Source organism: Protopterus annectens, chromosome 5.part0 (assembly GCF_019279795.1).
Source record: "Protopterus annectens isolate FY-2018-M chromosome 5.part0, PAN1.0, whole genome shotgun sequence".
Taxonomy (NCBI): Eukaryota; Metazoa; Chordata; order Ceratodontiformes; family Protopteridae; genus Protopterus; species Protopterus annectens.
In genome coordinates, this window is record NC_056735.1 from 22071640 (window position 1) to 22089725 (window position 18086).

An 18086-nucleotide genomic window follows, 5' to 3' on the forward strand; every position below is an offset into this window, starting at 1 on the left:
TAATGTGGTTTGGGGGGCTTGATATATTCATGTATTCCAACCTAGGCCAGGTGCAGTTCCTGGTATTAGGACAGTAGTCTGCAGCAGGCTATATACCGGGAGGCGGTTTTAGCCATTGGTATTTGACCATGGCTAATCCATGCTGCTTCTTGTTGTGGTACCAACATGGGGGTGTGGTTATCCTTGACATTTATTGCTAGTCACCCTCCTTTTGTAGCTTGTTCCATGTTTTGTGGCTGTACAGCACAGTATGAGGTGTGACCTGATAGTGTTAGGGTGCTGATGTGAGCCTTGACCCAGTTCTCTATTACAGGACTGATATCTACATTCTCCATACTGTGTGCATTTACATTGCACACATCTTGCTGTTTAGACTTCTGGCATTGAGTAGCATAAGATCTAGGTTCCTATCCCTTGTGGTACCTAAGAAGGTGGGTTTGTGTTTTGAGACTTACCTATTCAGGGCATGCTGTGGGTACTGACAGCCTTTGCCAGTCTCCATGGGGCATGGACTGATAGGTGCACGCCACCCCTAGCAGGTGGTGCATCTTGTCAGGCTCTGCATGTCTTCCCAGCCTGAAACACATTGGCTCCCCTTTGACTAACTGCATTACTTCAGCCAGTTATTGCACTTGATCATCCCATCGTCATTTTGTGGCTTCATGCTTGGTGAGGGTGGATGTTAGTCAGGGTGCTCAGGTGTGCATATAGTACATGGTGTTACATTACTTAACACATGGCATTCATGCCTCAGGTGGTGCTGCAGGGCTGCCTCTGTCAGATGCGCATATTACACTCCCTGTACATGTTTGTGAGCAGGTCATGTCATATTTGAGTGAGTCAGAGGGGGTATCATTCCCAGGGTTCCTACTGAGCCAGTGTATGTGCTATGCGTTGCCTCTTTGCCAAGGCCAGGGCATACTGGGCACGCCTCCTTCTGCCTACTGGGGCAGGCTCAGGTTGTTCCTCCTCCGAGTCACGCTCTGCCTGTGATGGCCTTGGCAATGGTTGGGGGCTGTTTGGCCCACCCCTATGCTGGTCCTGCTGCAGCTGTTTTTGCAAGATCATATTATGTAGCATAGCACATACCATGACAATTTGGGTACATGTAGTTGGTGTGTACTGCAAGGCTCCACCAGATGTGTCCAGACACCGGAACCGTGACTTCAGCAGCCCAAACACATGCTCTATTACATTACGTGTTTGTGCATGTGCCTCATTATGGTGTTCCTGTTCAGGTGTGTGTGCGTTTCTGATGGGTGTCATCAGCCACGGCTCCAGTCTATAACCTGCATCCCCCACTAGGTGTCCGTGTGGGATGTCTCCATTGGCAAATGTCTGGTACAGCTGCGTCAAATGCCAGATGTGGGAATCATGGTAACTCACAGGGCAGCCAGCACACACATTCATTATTATGCCCTGGGCATCACACACGACCTGGCAGTTGATGGAGGGGAAGCCCTTGCGGTTAATGTAGGCCCTACCCGCTCACCGGCTGGTGCTTTGATGCGTATGTGCGTGCAGTCTATTGCACCCACTACCTCAGGGTATTCCGCTATTTGCTGGAAGAGATGCATATTGCTGGCCAATACCTCACGGGCATTGGGGAAATATACATGATCACCGACATGTGCTGATATGACATCCAGGAACTGGTGCAGTACCCTGGAGGCTGATGTCTGTGATATCCCCATCATATCACCAGTTGGTCTCTGGAAGGTACCTGTTGCTAGTATTCTTAGGCCAACACATACCTTGGTTTCCACTGGGATGGGTTCCCCTCTGCTGGTTCTGTGTGTGAGGCGTGGCCTGCACAGCTCAACTATTTGCTGCAGGAGCTTTCTGTCCACTCTATAGCGCTCTACTATCTCCAGCTCATGTAACCCGTGGTAGGTGACCCTGGGCCTGTACACTTTTTTCCATCTCCTCAGTGTGGGTTGTCTGGCACCATCTGCATTGTCACCACCGTCAGCAAGTCGCCTATGTCTCATTATGACAGCTATGGCAGCCCCTAACATTTCTGCTCTGAGTGAAGCTTTTTCAGTTTTCACTTCTATTAGCTTACTCCTATCTTGCAGTGTCTCTTAAGAGAAACATCCTGCACTACTGTTTGAAGAGTTTTAAGTGCTGGGCTGGGCTACTATTCTGCCTTGTAATTGCCTGCTCTAAATGTTTTCACCTGCTAGCTTCAGCAGTATTCCCTGCTAGCTTCCTACTAATTCTGTTGCTTCCTTTTTCCTTTCTGTTTCCTCAGGGGGGAGCAACGTGCATACCAGCAGAAACACGCTCACAGTGGCTTACACACGCGCACACGTGCTTACACGGTTCAGAATCTACTTATTCGGGTTAAAACGCGCGCACACCCACGCAAACAGTGTTACAAGTCTGCCAACAGCCTCCTACATGCTCAGCCTGCCCTACACGCGCGCACACCAGCGCAGTGTTAAACCTCTACCAACACGCTCCCACATGCTCAGTCTGCCTTACACGCGCGTACACTGCCCTACTCGCCCTTCATGGTGCACACACATGCGCATGCACGCCCAGCAAGAAACTTTAGTGTAAGTAACAGTGTACACCTTCCATTTCTTGACTTTCCCAGACTTATCTTGTGGCACTCCTCTTTCCCTGATCTGTGTCTGTCATCTGTCATGTTACACTGACCTCCAATGAACTGCATTTCTTTCTACCATTCCCCCCTGTGATGTCACCTATCTCCTACTCTATTCCTCCCCCTTATGTATCTCTTACACTACTCAGACTGTGCTCATTTGCTATGTGACTGTGAGATTCAGTATCCTAACCCTCATTTACATGAGATTGTCTACTAATGCTTGGTTACATTTCTTACACTCAGCTTCCCCCCTTAGCAACCACTTCATGGTGGCCATGTTGTTTTTGGTCTGCTGGTCCCTGCATTGTCATTCCATGTATTGCATAAAACCCACATTTGTGGGTTTATAACCTTCATTTTTATGTTTTATACAGCGCAGCCTGTTTCCGCGGGGCTGGGCTGGGTTTAAACATCATATTATATCATTATATTTTTATTATTTTTGCATCGGGTTACCTTGCCAATGGCCACATATTTGGCCATTGGCATGCTGCCTGACACATATGCACCCTTTATTTGGAGCTGACATGGCTCCGTTGTGAAATTTGCAGAAACGTACTCAGTTGTCAACTGAGTACATTTCTACAGCTAAAACGTCTCTTACACAGGCTGGTTTCTGCTTCGTGGATCGCTAATATACCTCATTTGCATACCTTTCGGCTGCAAGTGAGGTATTTAGCATGTCCACGCCCAGTCCATGTAAGAGACGTTTTAGATGGTCTCTTACACGGAGTTTAGGGCTGTTCCTGGATCGCGAGGCTTGCATGGAGTGTTACACGTCTCTTACACTCCGTGCAAGCCTTTGTGAATCCTGCCCATTGTGTTTAGTCATTCGGTTCCATTCATCAGTGGCTAGTACAGTAAACACACATTGAATAAGATTAGAGAAAGGAGTTGTTGCAAACTTTCATAGAAGATCAAGGTATAATATGATCTAATTAAGTGAAACTACCCAGGGTCAGAACAATTACATAACCAAGAACTACGTAAATGGGACCAGAGGAGTTTTTTGAAATTATTTTTGTTTTCATTGGTCCTAATATCTAGGGGGATGGTACTTCATGCTTTTGCAACAGAAATGGAAACAAGGAGTCCCCAGAGCTATGGTTGCTTTTGCCTGTGTCAGCCAGTGCTTTACTGGTGGATCTTAATAGGCATTTGTTAGAGTAGATATTAAGTAGACCTTGAAGAACAGGAACTCTGTCAGGATAATATAGAATTTGTTGAGCTATTGCAAGCTGATTATATGTGATCAGGTTGGATAATTCTAGCCAGGATAGTTGCTTGATTGCTATACAGTGATGTGTCCTATAGGGTGAGGCAGTAGAAAACCTAGCTATTTTATTGCAGCAGGTGTTTAGTTTGTTAACGTCTTCTTTGTTTAGGTTGATGAGGCATAAAGGAGTGTGGATAGTAGGTGAGTTCTTGCAATGGTAGCTTTACTGTCATAGGTGAGGTACTTTTTGCATCTATATAGGGTTCTGAGTTTTTTATGGACTTTCTTTATTCTCTGTGCAATGTGCATATTGAATTTCATGTTGTGATCTATGATAACCCTTAGAAGTTTGGTGTGTTGGACAGGTGTGGTAGGGGTGTCATTGGCTGAGAATATTGTGAATGGTGATATGGGGTCTAAGGCTCTAGTGGGATAGAATATCATTAGCTGTGTTTTATTGGGGTTAAGTATTAGTTGAGAGTTGACTAACCAGGTTTTAACAGCGGTAAAGGACTCTTGTGTAAATTCCTGGAGCTGAGGGAGTGATGGGACAGAACATATTAAAGTGGAGTAATAGGCGTACTGGGCTACAGTGGAGTGCTCAGTAGCTTTGTGCTGTTGGTTGGTGAATATGTTAAAAAAAGAGGTCCAAGAATGGGCCCTTGGGGCCCACCCAGGGTAACAGGTAGGAGGGGAGCTAAAGAGTTTTTCCATTTTACTGCTTGTTGATGGTTGGTTAGATAGTCTTGAAACTATGCTAGTGTGGAGTGGCTGAGATTAAGACTGGAAAGAGCGGAAAGGAGTTTGAGATGGCAGACAGTATCAAAGGCATTGGAGAGAGCTAGGAATAAAGTGGATACTAGGTTACCATTGTTTTGATGTTGGTCTACTGTGTTGGTAAAGCTAATAAGGGCTGTGGTAGTACTGTGATTGGGGCAGAATCCATTCTGGGTGTTGGGTAGCAGTTTATCATTTTTCAAGGATTTTAGATAAGGGGGGATATAATGGCAACTGAACGGTAATTAGATAGTTCCACAGTTACCTCCTTTGTGAAGTGGTATTTTATTTAAAACATTCCAGGAAAGGAACACATTGTTCTGATAAAGAGCGGTTAAGAGCATGCAGACTGGGTAAGAAATGGCTTTGGCTGTGATCTTTAGATATTCTGAAGATAATATGTTGGCAGCCAGGGTTGTGGGTTTAAGCCTAGTTAGGTATTTATATACTGTGCTAGCTGGGACAGGCTGTAAGGAGAAGAGGTTTTAGTCTGCTGGTACAGAAGATAGGTTTGTATGTGAAGTGGGAGAACTATTATTGGTGAGGGCTAGGGTGGATTTAGTGAAGTGTTCATTGAATTGGGTGGCAATACTATTGGTGGTGGTGTCAGTGTTAGGGGGTGGAGTACTGGTCTTTCCTGGCTGTAGGATTTTATTAATGACAACCCAGAATTTTTGTGGATTATTTTTGTCTTTGGTTTGAATGCCTATATAGTGGTTCCTTTTGTCTGTCCTAATTTGTGTTTTTTTGGCTTTGTTCCTTAGTTCCTGGTATGCCTGCCTATTAGTTTGAGTTTTATTTTGATGCCACTAGTCCCTGCTTTATCTCTTTGTTTCAGTAGTAGACGGGTATCTCTGGCCAGTCAGGGGGCATAGCTGGATTTATTTTTTGACAGTTCTGATAGGGGCAAGATGATTTAGAATGTTTAGGAAAGTGTTACTGAAGTAGTCTATGGCACTTTCCAGGGGGGAGAGATGAGAGTGGTCTCCAGTTGCTTTGATTAAGTGCAGATATGAAGTCATTGGTTTTGAAATTCTTTGTGTACCGGATTTATTGGAGGCTGGAGGATTTAAATAGATTCATTTGGTGTCTAATTATAAAGGTGGGAAGGTGGTCGCTGAGGGTGTCTGGGAGGGAGCCTGAGAGGAAGGATTGAGATGGTCTCTTAGTAAAGCTCCAGTCTAGGATGGACTCATTTTTTATACTTTATCTACCCATGTTGTGCTTTTGATTAGTTCAGTGAAACCATGTAGGTTAATGTGGTTAGTGGGGTGGAGCGATTTACAGGAGGACCATTCAATATTAACGTCACCTAGTATGATTGTTTCTTGGGGAAATTTTGGGATGTCCAGTCTAGAATGGATTCTACTGTGTTAATGTTATTGCCAGGGGGTATATAGGTACTAATTATATGTAAGAGAGGATTTTTTGAGTTGATTTTCAGTTTTATGAACATAGTTTCTGCATTATTGAGCTTGGGTTGTACGTGGCTAACAATTAAATGGTCAGGTTGTTTTTGAAGAGGAGAGCAATGCCTCTGCCTCTTTTGGATATTCTGTCTTGTCTAAGAACATTGTAACCAGGTGGAACAAAGTCATTATTATTGTTTAGTGGTTTTTTTCCAGGTCTTTGTGAGAAGGACTATGTTGGGGGAGTAGAGGGCCAGGGTAACGTGTAGCTGTGGGATTTTGCTCAGTATGCTCCTTATGTATATGTTGAGTATAAGGAGATCTGTTGATTTCCTGGGGGAGGTGGGTAGGTAGAATGTTATTTGTCTGGTAGTGGGGGGGGGGTTGTTAGTGTTTGTAGGGCCAGGGTTTTAGTGCATGTCTCCACTAAGCATAATCTGGGATGCTATTTGGATTATAGTTTTTAGGCATTTGATTATAGATGTGTTATATTTTGAGGAAATATGGTAAGTTAGTTGGTGTGGGGTTACTTTGAATGTGGCAAGGTCAAGATTTGAGATGTTGTAGATAGAAGGAGATATTACTGAGAAGACTGGTTTGTCTTGTGAATGAGTAGGGCAGGTAGGGGATTTAGTCTGAAATGTTGACTTGCTAGTGTAGTGGTAGGAGGTTAAGTGTGAGGTAATGCTGAGGCTTATTATTAATGTAAAAGTTAGGGGGGTCATTTTGCTCAGATAAAGTGTTGCTGTATTGTTGTGAAGTTTTAGAAGGTATTTTTACAGGAATGAGTAGGGATTTATGTGTGGCTATACTTTATGTAGGTTTTGGTTAGAGTGGGGGGATTAGGTAGGCGGTATTAGCCTAAAGAGATTGTACAATTTTGGTATTATGAGAGTAATGTGGAGTGAAGGTACATGGTGATGTGGATTAAAGAGAGTGAAAAGAGGAGTGGCTATATAGAAATGAGGGTGGTGTGAGAGAGAGGCTTAGAGGAGTAGCTAGTTAGGTATAAAGGTCAGGAGCCTGGTGGTGGGTGGGAATGGGGGTAGGATAGGGGAGTGGAGTGAGCCTGAGCATAGCGACGGGCAAACGGAATGTGAAGAGTCAAATTCCACGTATGTGCAAGTAAAAACAATAAATTGCTCAAAACTATTGGCTTCTTAGTAGTAAATTTATTTGTCCATTAAGCTGTAACACTTGTTATTGTAGATATTAGTGAGGTTGCCTTGGTATGGGCAAATGAGAGCCTAAATAAATGTATACAGTAAGGGGGCTATGGTTAAATAGAATGATGGAAAAAGTGAAACAAAATGTATTTAAGTTAAGAAGAGAGTCTATAGGGAAGATATAAAATTCAAAAGACGTCTGGTGACCAAATTACTATAGGGACTACTGGAAAAACTATAATCCTGTACTACGTGCAAGCTACTATAATAATATTGGAGGAGGAAGAAATAGTGTAAAAAATCCCTGATGCTGGCTCAGGCATTTGTATTTAGCATGTTAAGGATTATCATAAAATACAGCTTTCAAAATAACCTTTATGTGATGAAACATACATATAATAGTGTTTGGTTCTTCAGGGCAGCATAAACTCCCTGTATCTTTTAAGTTTCACAGGTGGATTTTTGTGCAGCAAAAGGAGCTGTAGCAGTGTCGCAAATGCTGGGAATGCACAGCAATTTAAGGATATAATAGTGTTTGGTTCTTCAGGGCAGCATAAACTCCTGGTATCTTTTAGGTTTCACAGAGTTGGATTTTGTGCAGTGAAAGGAGCTGTAGTAGTGTCACAAATGCTGGGAATGCAAGCAATTTAGGGAGTAAGCAGACAAATATGCAATGAAGCCAACAGGGGAGGACTACTACACACACACACATATATATATATATATATATATATATATATATATATATGTGTATATATATATATATGTATATATATATATATATATGTATATATATATATATATATATATATATATATATATATATATAAAATGAAAACAAACTCTGTATAATCCCCACAATGAGGTTTAAGAATGCAATTTAATGTTCCTATCAGATCTGATGAAGGGTTTAGTACCCAAAAGTGCTTATCTTTTAGTTATGTACTTACCATAACTTTAGATGTTTGGGATCCATCTGCCTACATTCTGTACTGATGGGCTCGGAGCCGATCTCTCGGCTCCGACTCGGCACGCTATGCTATAGAGCGAGGCCTCTTATTGGCTGAGCTATTTCTTATCCCAGGATGCACCACCACTAATCCCCCAGATCTTGTTTGTCCGTATTCATGCATGCAAGCACAACTTGATTATATAACATTGTTAGATGTTTCAAGATGAAACAACAGGATTCGGACCTTCTGATATCCTCTGATCTCCAAGGAAGGGGGAAGGAGGGTGGGTTACTGGGAATGAAGGCGAGATGGATCCCAAACATCTAAAGTTATGGTAAGTACATAACTAAAAGATGTTATGTGATCCTATCTCACCTACATTCTGTACTGATGGGACAGCGTCCCTAGCACCTAAATCCTGGGTGGCTCATTGGAAAACACTCCTGAGCACTGTGGAACCAAATGAAGCTCGTCCTCTAGATGCCACATCCAATTTGTAGTAGGAAATGAAAGTGTGCGGGGAAGACCATGTAGCCGCAGCACAAATGTCACTAATGGCAAGCTTAGAATGAAAGGCTATTGAAGTAGCCATAGCCCTTGTAGAATGAGCTTTGACAGAGGTGGTAAGCTCTTTGTTAGAATAAGAATAAGCTTGAGTAATACAGTCCCTGATCCATTTGGCAATAGTGACCTTTGTGACAGCTTTGCCCAATTTATTGTCTGCAAAAGATACAAACAATTGATCTGTTTTCCTTGTTTGTTTGGTCCTATCTAAATAAAAACACAACTGCCTGTGGACATCTAATGTGTGGAATATGAACTCTGCTTTGTTAGAATATTTCGGAAAGAAGACTGGAAGTTCTAATGATTGTTGTAGGCAGAAACTGGAACAAACTTTAGGGACAAAGGAAGGATTTGGCCTGAGAGATACTCTGTCCTTGTGAAAAACCAAGTACGGGGGTTTTACAGACAAAGCTTGAAGCTCTGAAACCCTTCTGGCAGAAGTAATTGCCACCAGAAAGGCAGTCTTCCACGATAGAAATTTTAGATCACATGTCGCTGCTGGTTCGAAGGGGAAGGAAGTTAAGGTGCGTAACACCACATCGAGATCCCATGGAGGAGCAGGATGAGAAATCGGAGGTCTTAAAAGCGCAGCACCTTTCAAGAAGGTCTTACACAATCTGTTGCTCATTAAAGGTGGGTTTATAGATTCGTGAAAATTGGAAATCGCTGCCAATTGAACCTTGATGGTAGAGACTGAAGAGCCTTGATTGAAAAGAGAAGTTAAAAATTTTAGTACTTCTGATACGGGAATAGTGATGGGATCCAGGCCCCGGAGTTGAGCCCAAATAGCAAATCTTTTCCATTTGCTAGAATACAATTTCTTTGTAGCAGACTTGTGGGCCGAAGATAAGATGTGTACAACTTCTGGATCCAATGTATGACTCCTGACTATAGTCGGAAGAGGAGGAGCCAAGCCGTCAATTTTAAGGTGTGTAGGGACTGGTGGAATAGTCCCGACTGATGAACCAAAAGGTCTGGAATCTGATCCAGGAACCATGGACCTTCCAGAGCATATTTTCGAAGATATGGAAACCATACTTGACGAGGCCAGTAAGGAGCAACTAGGATCATTTTGCTCCCCAAGAGAGATGCCTTTTGGATCACCCTGGGAAGGAGAGGAACTGGGGGGAAGGCATAAAGCAAGCCGGTGGGCCAAGGACGGGCTAGTGCGTCCATGGGGCTCTTTCCCGGAGCCGGGGTTAGGGAGAAGAATTTTTTGCACTTCGCATTCAGTGGAGTCACGAAGAGGTCGCAACACGGAACTCCCCATTTGCTGAAAATCTGATTTGCAACTGACATGTTCAGAGACCATTCGTGAGGAGAGAGGATGGTTCTGCTCAGTCTGTTGGCTATCACATTGGACTTGCCCGGGATATGAGTAGCTACTAGAAAGCGTTTGGTCGACACTGCCCATTCCCAGACTCTCATGGCCTCTCTGCAAAGAGGATAGGATCTGGTCCCTCCCTGTTTGTTCAGGTACCAGACAACTGACATGTTGTCTGAGTGAATGGCAATTACGCCCTGAGGGAGGTAATCGTGAAGGGCTTGAAGGGACAGAAGCACTGCCCTCATTTCTAGGATGTTGATATGAAGTAGGGTCTCTTCTGGGTGCCATTTGCCTTGGACTGATCTGCCCAGGGAATGCCCCCCCCACCCCATCTGGGAGGCGTCCGTGGTCAAAGTGGCCGCAGGAGGAGGTGGAACAAAGGGTCGTCCCTGATCCAAATTGGAGGGCACTAGCCACCAGCGAAGGTCCCGTTTGCAGGTTTCTGTGATCCATATGAGGTGACTGAGAGGGAGTTCCTGAAAGGACCACTGAGCTGAAAGAAGCCACTGAAGAATTCTCATGTGCAACCTTGCCAGGGGGACTAGAAGAACTGTGGCGGACATGGATCCCAATAGCTGCAGGACCATTCTGGCTGGGGCTTTGGATCTGGGAAGTAAGGCTCGAATTTGAGCCTGTATGGTTTGTATTCTGTCTGTAGGTAGATAGACCCGCATTCGGTTTGAGTCTATCTCTACCCCTATGAATCTTATGCGTTGAGATGGCAGCAACACAGACTTTGGCCAATTGAAGGTGATTCCAAGGGAATTGCCCAGTGATATAGTGGCTTGTAGGCTCCGCAATAGTAGATGCTTGGAGGTGGCAGTTAGGAGCCAGTCGTCTAGATACGGAAACACCTGGAATCCTAGACTTCTCAGGTGAGCAGTCACGACCGCCAAACATTTGGTGAACACCCTGGGGGCTGTGGTGAGACCAAAGGGCAGCGTGCGGAACTGAAAATGACTGCCTCCTATGCTGAAGCGCAGATGTCTCCTGGACGCTTGATGTAACATGATATGGTAATAAGCGTCCTTGAGATCTATGGAGCACATCCAAACACCTTTCTCCAGCAATGGGAGAATGGTTTGTAGGGTGACCATTCGGAACTTGGACTTTTTGACTGAACGGTTTAGAATGCTGAGATCTAAAATGGGTCTCAAGTCCCCGGTCTTTTTTGGCACCAAAAAGAATCTTGAGTAAGTCCCTAATCCGATCTGGTCTGCGGGGACCGGTTGGATGACTCCTTTTTGCAGCAGCTTTGAAACTTCTGAGGCTGCAGTTTCCCATTGACTGGGTGGCGGGTCCGGGATTTTTTTGGACTGAGGTGGAGAGTGAGAGAAAGGGATGGTGTAACCTCCGGCGATAATTCGAAGCACCCATCGGTCCTGAGTGATACCTTCCCAGGCTTTTAGGTGCCTCGAAAGACGACCCCGACTGGCTCCGGAGCTGTACAGTCGGGCAATCCCTCAGGGACTGTGAAAGGCTGAAGAGCCACGAAAGGACTCGCGGTCTCCAGTGTTGCGAGGGCCTCTGCCGCCTCTGGGATGGCGTCTTCCGGAAGAATTTCCCCCTCCCTGCCTCTGGAAGGGGATCATCCTGCTGAGAGGGTAAGGCTTCTGAGATCTATGGAACCACATTTTCCCTCCTCTTTTAGCCTTGGGATAAGGCCGAAAGGGAGTGGAAAATCGTGCCCCTACGGCAGTCAGAGTCTTACCCTCCTGTTCCCAGCGGTCAGTGTGTCCTTTACCTTGGGTCCAAACAGGGAGGACCCATCAAAGGCGTCGGCAAAGGAAGACTTAAAGGCCTCCGCGAATGACACAGGCGGAGCCAGGCTTGTCTCCGAGAGCAATGCCTGTACTGCGCTCTACTCGCCTTCGGCCGCATAAGAAATGAGCCTCATGGACGAGTTTGAAATGGACGACAGTGTAGCCAGCTGAGAGCCAACCGTCTGGGCCAGCTCCTCAGGCAGGTTACCCAAGAGGGTATCTGAAAGTTCTTTAATCAGATCCCTCTGAAATCTGGTAAAGTGCGTAAGGTAGTTCAAGGACCTTAATGTAAAGGCCGCTGAAATTAGGGTGCGCTTTCCGTACCGATCCATGCTCCTAGACTCCTTATTAGGAGGATGGACGGACGTCGAAGCCTCTGCTACATCTTGCTGGGTAGCAGATGCCACCACCAAAGCATCTACAGCCACACCTTTAGTTAGGAACTCTTTTTCAGGGGATGCCGAGAAAAACTTATTAGGATGAGCAGGCACCGGTTCCACAGAGTCTGGGTGTTCCCACGCCCTTCGACAGATCAAATCCAAGAGCTCGTCGAAGGGCGGAGACACCCAGGAGGCGGAGGGCTGAGCCCCGCAGGCCTTAAGGAACACCGACTCATCAGCAGAAGGGGGTTTGGACTGCCAGCCGCCTCGTTGTTTAAGGGCTTCCAGGATGTCTGCAAAGGAGACATCATCTGAGGACGACTTAGGGGACCTTTCTGCATCATCGAGATCAGTGTCTGATGTAAGAGACTCATCAGGGGAGTCAACGTGCTTCCTCTTGCACGATCTTTTCCTGGGGGTTCTTCCGAAGAAGCTTCAGAAGGACCTCCAGGAGGGGGGAAACCCCAGTGGGGGTAACCTCAGGCCCCGGGGCTCCGCTGTCTAAGGACAGGGGGACTGCCAAAGACCCAGTCTCGGTATGCAGGGAAGGAGCTGGGGAGACCGTGGAGGTAGACAAAGATGATTTGGCTAACGCACTCCTCATAGCCCTGAAGGCGAGACCACCAGAATCCTGGGAGGATCCCACCTCCTTGGCCACGACGGTAGACGGCACTCCCGCAGCCGACGCACCGAGAGGAAGACTTGGGACCGAAAACATCAGTCCCGAAGCATCCCCCCCAGGGCCGACGGAAGAAGTCCACGTACCGAACTCCGACTCAAGAGCCGGAGTTGGAGTAAGGGTCGGGCCCGACCCTAAAACCTCCACCGGTTCCACCAGCACCGGCTCCAACGGTGCCGAGGCTGTTGGAGGAGGAACCATAGTAGCAAGGTGGACCATCGGCTCCGAAGCCAAATGGGCTGGAGCCGAAACTAACTTTTGGAACACCGGAGACTGGAAGAGTCTTAGGAGCACCCTGTCGATCTCCGAATCAGGCATCTTGGAGGATCTGGACGATACCGATCGGGTCCGAACCGATTTCTCCATCGGCTCCATAGGACTAGGGGACCGGCTCCGAATGGATTCTATAATTATCGGTTCTGAGGGAGATCTCAAGGCAATTTCCCTCGGTGCCGATGAGGACTTCGGCGCCGAAGGGGAAGAGTCTGAGCCGGCAACCTTCATTGGCTCCAATATCAGTGGAGCCGATGAAGGTGACCCGCCTCTCGATGTCCCAGTCCTCGGTTCCGAAACCAGAGGGGTCGAGACTGGAGGCATCGAGGCAGACCATTCCGCCCTCGGCTCCGAAGTCCGTGGAGCCGATGGAGAAGCCTGCCTAGGTTTTTTGGCAGTCGGTTCCGATAGACTGGTCGGAGCCGACGCTTTTTTCTTTTTTGAAGGAGAGGAAGATGAAGATAAAGCCTCTTCGAAGGATGGCTTTATCAAACCTTTTAGGATTAATTTGTTCTTCCTCTCCTGGAGGACTCTTGCTGAAAAGGCGTGACACACGCTACATGACTCTTGTAGGTGCTTGGCGCCTAAGCAATAAACGCACGAGGAGTGGTCGTCCGTTATGGACATCTTATAACCACACCTTGCGCACTTTTTAAACCCGGAGGGTCTATGCTCTTTTGACATGTCTAAAGAAAGAACTTACACCAAACTAGTCAGTTAAAGGAAAAATAAAGAAATATCAAGTTTTTTTTTTTTTTTTTTTTTTTATACGACAATACAGTTAACAAAACACAGAAAGGGAGGGTCAAGACCCTCTAATTTAAACGGGTACTTGACCCACAAACAAACTCTAGAATAGCAAGGGCAAAAGGCAAAAAGGGGAAGGCCCCTCTAACTAAAACGGGAAACCTTCCCTTGACAAAAAACGCTAATTCCTCAACAAAAATATTCAATACACACTCGTATCACAACAATAGCTGTTAAAACAGCTTTTGGGTTCAAAACAAGCAAATTCCTGACAGTAAAAGCCTAATTAAAGTAGTACTTAGCCCAGCCAAGTTTTAGCTTGTAAGCGGCAAACGAGATCTGGGGGATTAGTGGTGGTGCATCCTGGGATAAGAAATAGCTCAGCCAATAAGAGGCCTCACTCTATAGCATAGCGTGCCGAGTCGGAGCCGAGGGATTGGCTCCGAGCCCATCAGTACAGAATGTAGGCGAGATAGGATCACATAACATCATTTGTTTACTTTGTACGTTTTTATATTTTTGGAAACAGGGCTACAGCTAGTTTTTTATTTGCAACCCTTGACGTCAGCAACTTATTTACCGTTATTCCTAACGCACATGGTATACAAGTGGCTAAACATTTCTTGAGTAAACACAACATCCATGATGACAGTATCATACATAGAATCTGCCTGCTACTACACTTGGTTCTGGAAAATAACATCTTTATGTTTCAAGAGAAGATTTACTGGCAGAGATGGGGTGCTGTCATGGGAACATCCTGCACCAATTCTTATGCAAACATAGTACTTGGGCTTTGGGAAGAAGAACATATTTTTACTACCAAGAATTTATAGAGAAATAAGATAATCTTCTACTGAAGGTTTGTGGATGATGTCTTTTTTCTTTGGAAAGGTGATGTAATGGAACTTAGACAGTTTGTCTCCTATTTGGAAAGCACCATGAGTTTTCTATGCTTTACCCTGAATTACTCAGATAAAAAGATTGAATTTCTGGATGTTCAGGTTTTTTTAGATGAGAACAGTGAAATGGGGACCACGCTATACAGGAAAACATGTTGGAAGAATACATTGCTTAGTTACAACAGCATGCATCTGTGACATATGTTCTCTAATATAGTAAAAGGACAAGCACTGAGAACATCCAGACTAATCACTGATGATTCACAACTTCACAGTGGAGTTAGAATTGTTATCTGGCAACTTTAAACAACGTGGCTATAATAAACAGTAAGTGACATTGTATGTGATGCCAAAAAGATGAGGAGAACACAAGGCAAAGCATGGTTTAGTAATAAAGGCATGGCACGGGAAAAAGTAAGCAATGAGAACAAGGAGTTAAATGTTAGAGTGCCAATGACATACAGCAGTAATATAAAAGGTACCTGCAATATTGTGAGAAATAACTGGAAAGTTTTAGTTAAAAATGATGAACTTGGGTTGATAGTGGGCAACTCTCCTACGTATTTTGTATAAAAGGAACAAAAATCTTAAGCAACGTTTACACAAAACGAATACCAGTTTCAATAAAAAGTTGCCTGCAAGTGAAAAGGTCGGGACTTGTTGCCGGAGATGCAAGGCTTGTGAACAAATATCTAAAATCAATACTTTCATACACCTGATTACAGGGGTAAGATACCAACTTAAACTCTATGCTAATTGTTGCTCGTGCAATGTGATATATCTTGCCAAATGTGGATCCTGTACTTCATTTTATGTGGGTAAAATGAACAAAAGATTAAAAGACTGCATACTGCAGCACCTGAGTGACATTAGATTTACTAAAAATACCAGTGCTTTATATTAGCACGAGTTAAATAAACCTGAACATAACTTTACTTTCATGGTACTACAGTTATGTGAACCAGATAAAAGAGGGGGTGATATACGAAATCAAACAGAAGTGGTAGAAGCCCATTGGATAGCAGATTTACAAGCTGATAAACACCCAGGGTTGAATGGATATCTTCCCCTAAAACCCATTTTGAGAGAACGCAAGCTCAGGCACTGAAATGGTTAACTCGCTATAAGCAAGAGCTCTGAAAAAGAGGAAAGATGTGTGGTGCAGCTTTGAGTCTGTAATTGGTCAAGTGTTACTTAAAACAGTTAAACACACTTTGTTCTTTGATCTGATGAAGGAATTGTCTGAAAGTGCTTATCTTTTATGCTTTACAATTAAATTTATGGTTTTAGCTGTCTTGGTCCTTGTTGTTTTTTTTTTTGCCGCATATATATATATATATATATATATACACACACACACACACACACACACACACACACACACACACATATACATACACATATATGGTGACATGCATTTATCGCATGTCATGATTTTTGGTAAATTTTATTGGCATTGGCTGAATTATATTACAATCAAACTGCAACAATCTGTAATATAATTTCAAGTGTTATCCTCTTCTCAGTGGTTATGCAACAATGAAGTTAATATATTTAATACCTGGGGGTGTGAGGACAGAGCCCCATGTCAAGGTGTGTGGGGTGTATAGTCCCATGTAAAAACAATGTTTTTTTTTATTTAATTGATCGCAAATATAAACCATCTGTTTATATTGGCAATCACTTTAGTTTGGTTTATTTTTTCTAGATGTTTGTGATTGCCTATGAACTTTTAAGGTATATTTTCTGTCTATGAAACTAATATAGAGAAATACAATCATATAGATGTGCATTCTTTTTTTCATTGAAAGTACAAATGATCAACATTTGAAATATCAATGTCAAAATACAACATCCAGAAGATCAACAGGAACTGAGCATGCTCCAGTGATTAAACCTGGAATAGGTTAAACCACATGTATTTTTACGGGGGGGGGGGGACAATCCCCCTGCACAGCACCTCAACCACATTTTGCTAATTATCTATATTAACTCTGAGACTGCATAATCCCTGATGAAATGGAATACTCCCTTACTTGAGGACTGTTGATCTCACGCACGTCAACCATCTGTTTCTGCCAACTAAATGGTGACAGTCAACCAAAACAATGGCATACACACAAAGACACACACACACACACACACACATATATATATATAAATAAACACACACATCTGTCTGTACACTCAGATATCTAGGTGTGTGTGAGTTTGTGTGTGTATGTGTGTGTATGTGTGTGCGGGCGTGTGTGTATCTATATCTATAGTTGTATATGAGTGTCTCATGAAAGAGTGAACAGCAATCAGTTTAGAGTGACCACATAAGCAAATGCTCAAAAATCCAAACAATTATTACTTTTTATTATTTGCAGTGGGGTAGCTGTTTTCCTAAATGATATCATTATGCATTTATTGGCACTGAATTTTAGACTATTGCTCTGGCACCAGTTATTTGTCTATGTCATGCTTTCTAGGAGGGTTTTCATAGCATATAGGAGTCTATGACTGCAAACAGTTTGCAATCATATGTAAACCTGGTCATCCAGAGGCATTTGATATTGGCCTTGATATCAGAGAAATAGATGTCAAAAAGAACTGCCCGCAGATGACTGGCTTTTTGTGGATACAGACCCCCATAACCATAGCTTCTTGGGTCCTATCTGTGAGCAAGTTGGGTATCAAGCGGCTCTCATAGATGTTTAAACCTAATTTTGTGAGTTTATCAACAATGCCTGATTGCAGTATTGTGTCAGAAGCTTTGGCCAGGTAAAAGCAGGCAGTATGTACTGTTTTTGCTTCATCCATTACTTTGGTGACCTTCTCAAAAAAATCCACCAGGTTGAGCAGGCATGACCTACCCCTGGCAGAAATAAAACTGGGTTGGATTCAAAGACTGAATGTTTCCTACGTCATTGTTTATTAATTCCATTATAATTTTTTCCATGGTGTTGCATATGACAGTGGACAGAGTTATGGTCTGTGGATGGCCCACACTTGTGCAGGCGGATGACAGCTGCAGTCTTCCATTCGCTTGGCACAAAGTTTGTCTGGCGGATATAGTTAAATGGTTATTCTAGTGTTCCTGATCAGTCATGTTTCATGCAATTAAAGAGGCATCCTTGGATATTATCAGGGCCCATTCATGCAGTGTTCTTGCCCTTGGAGAGTACACTGAGTATCTGTTCCCTTGTGATAGCTGGGGGACTTATGGTTAAGGGTACTTTCTAATACATATCTGGGGGGGGGGGTGTATAAAATTTACTTAAATTTGTCAGCCAGTAGATTTGCTATATAGGTGGCTCCATTTACAATTAGT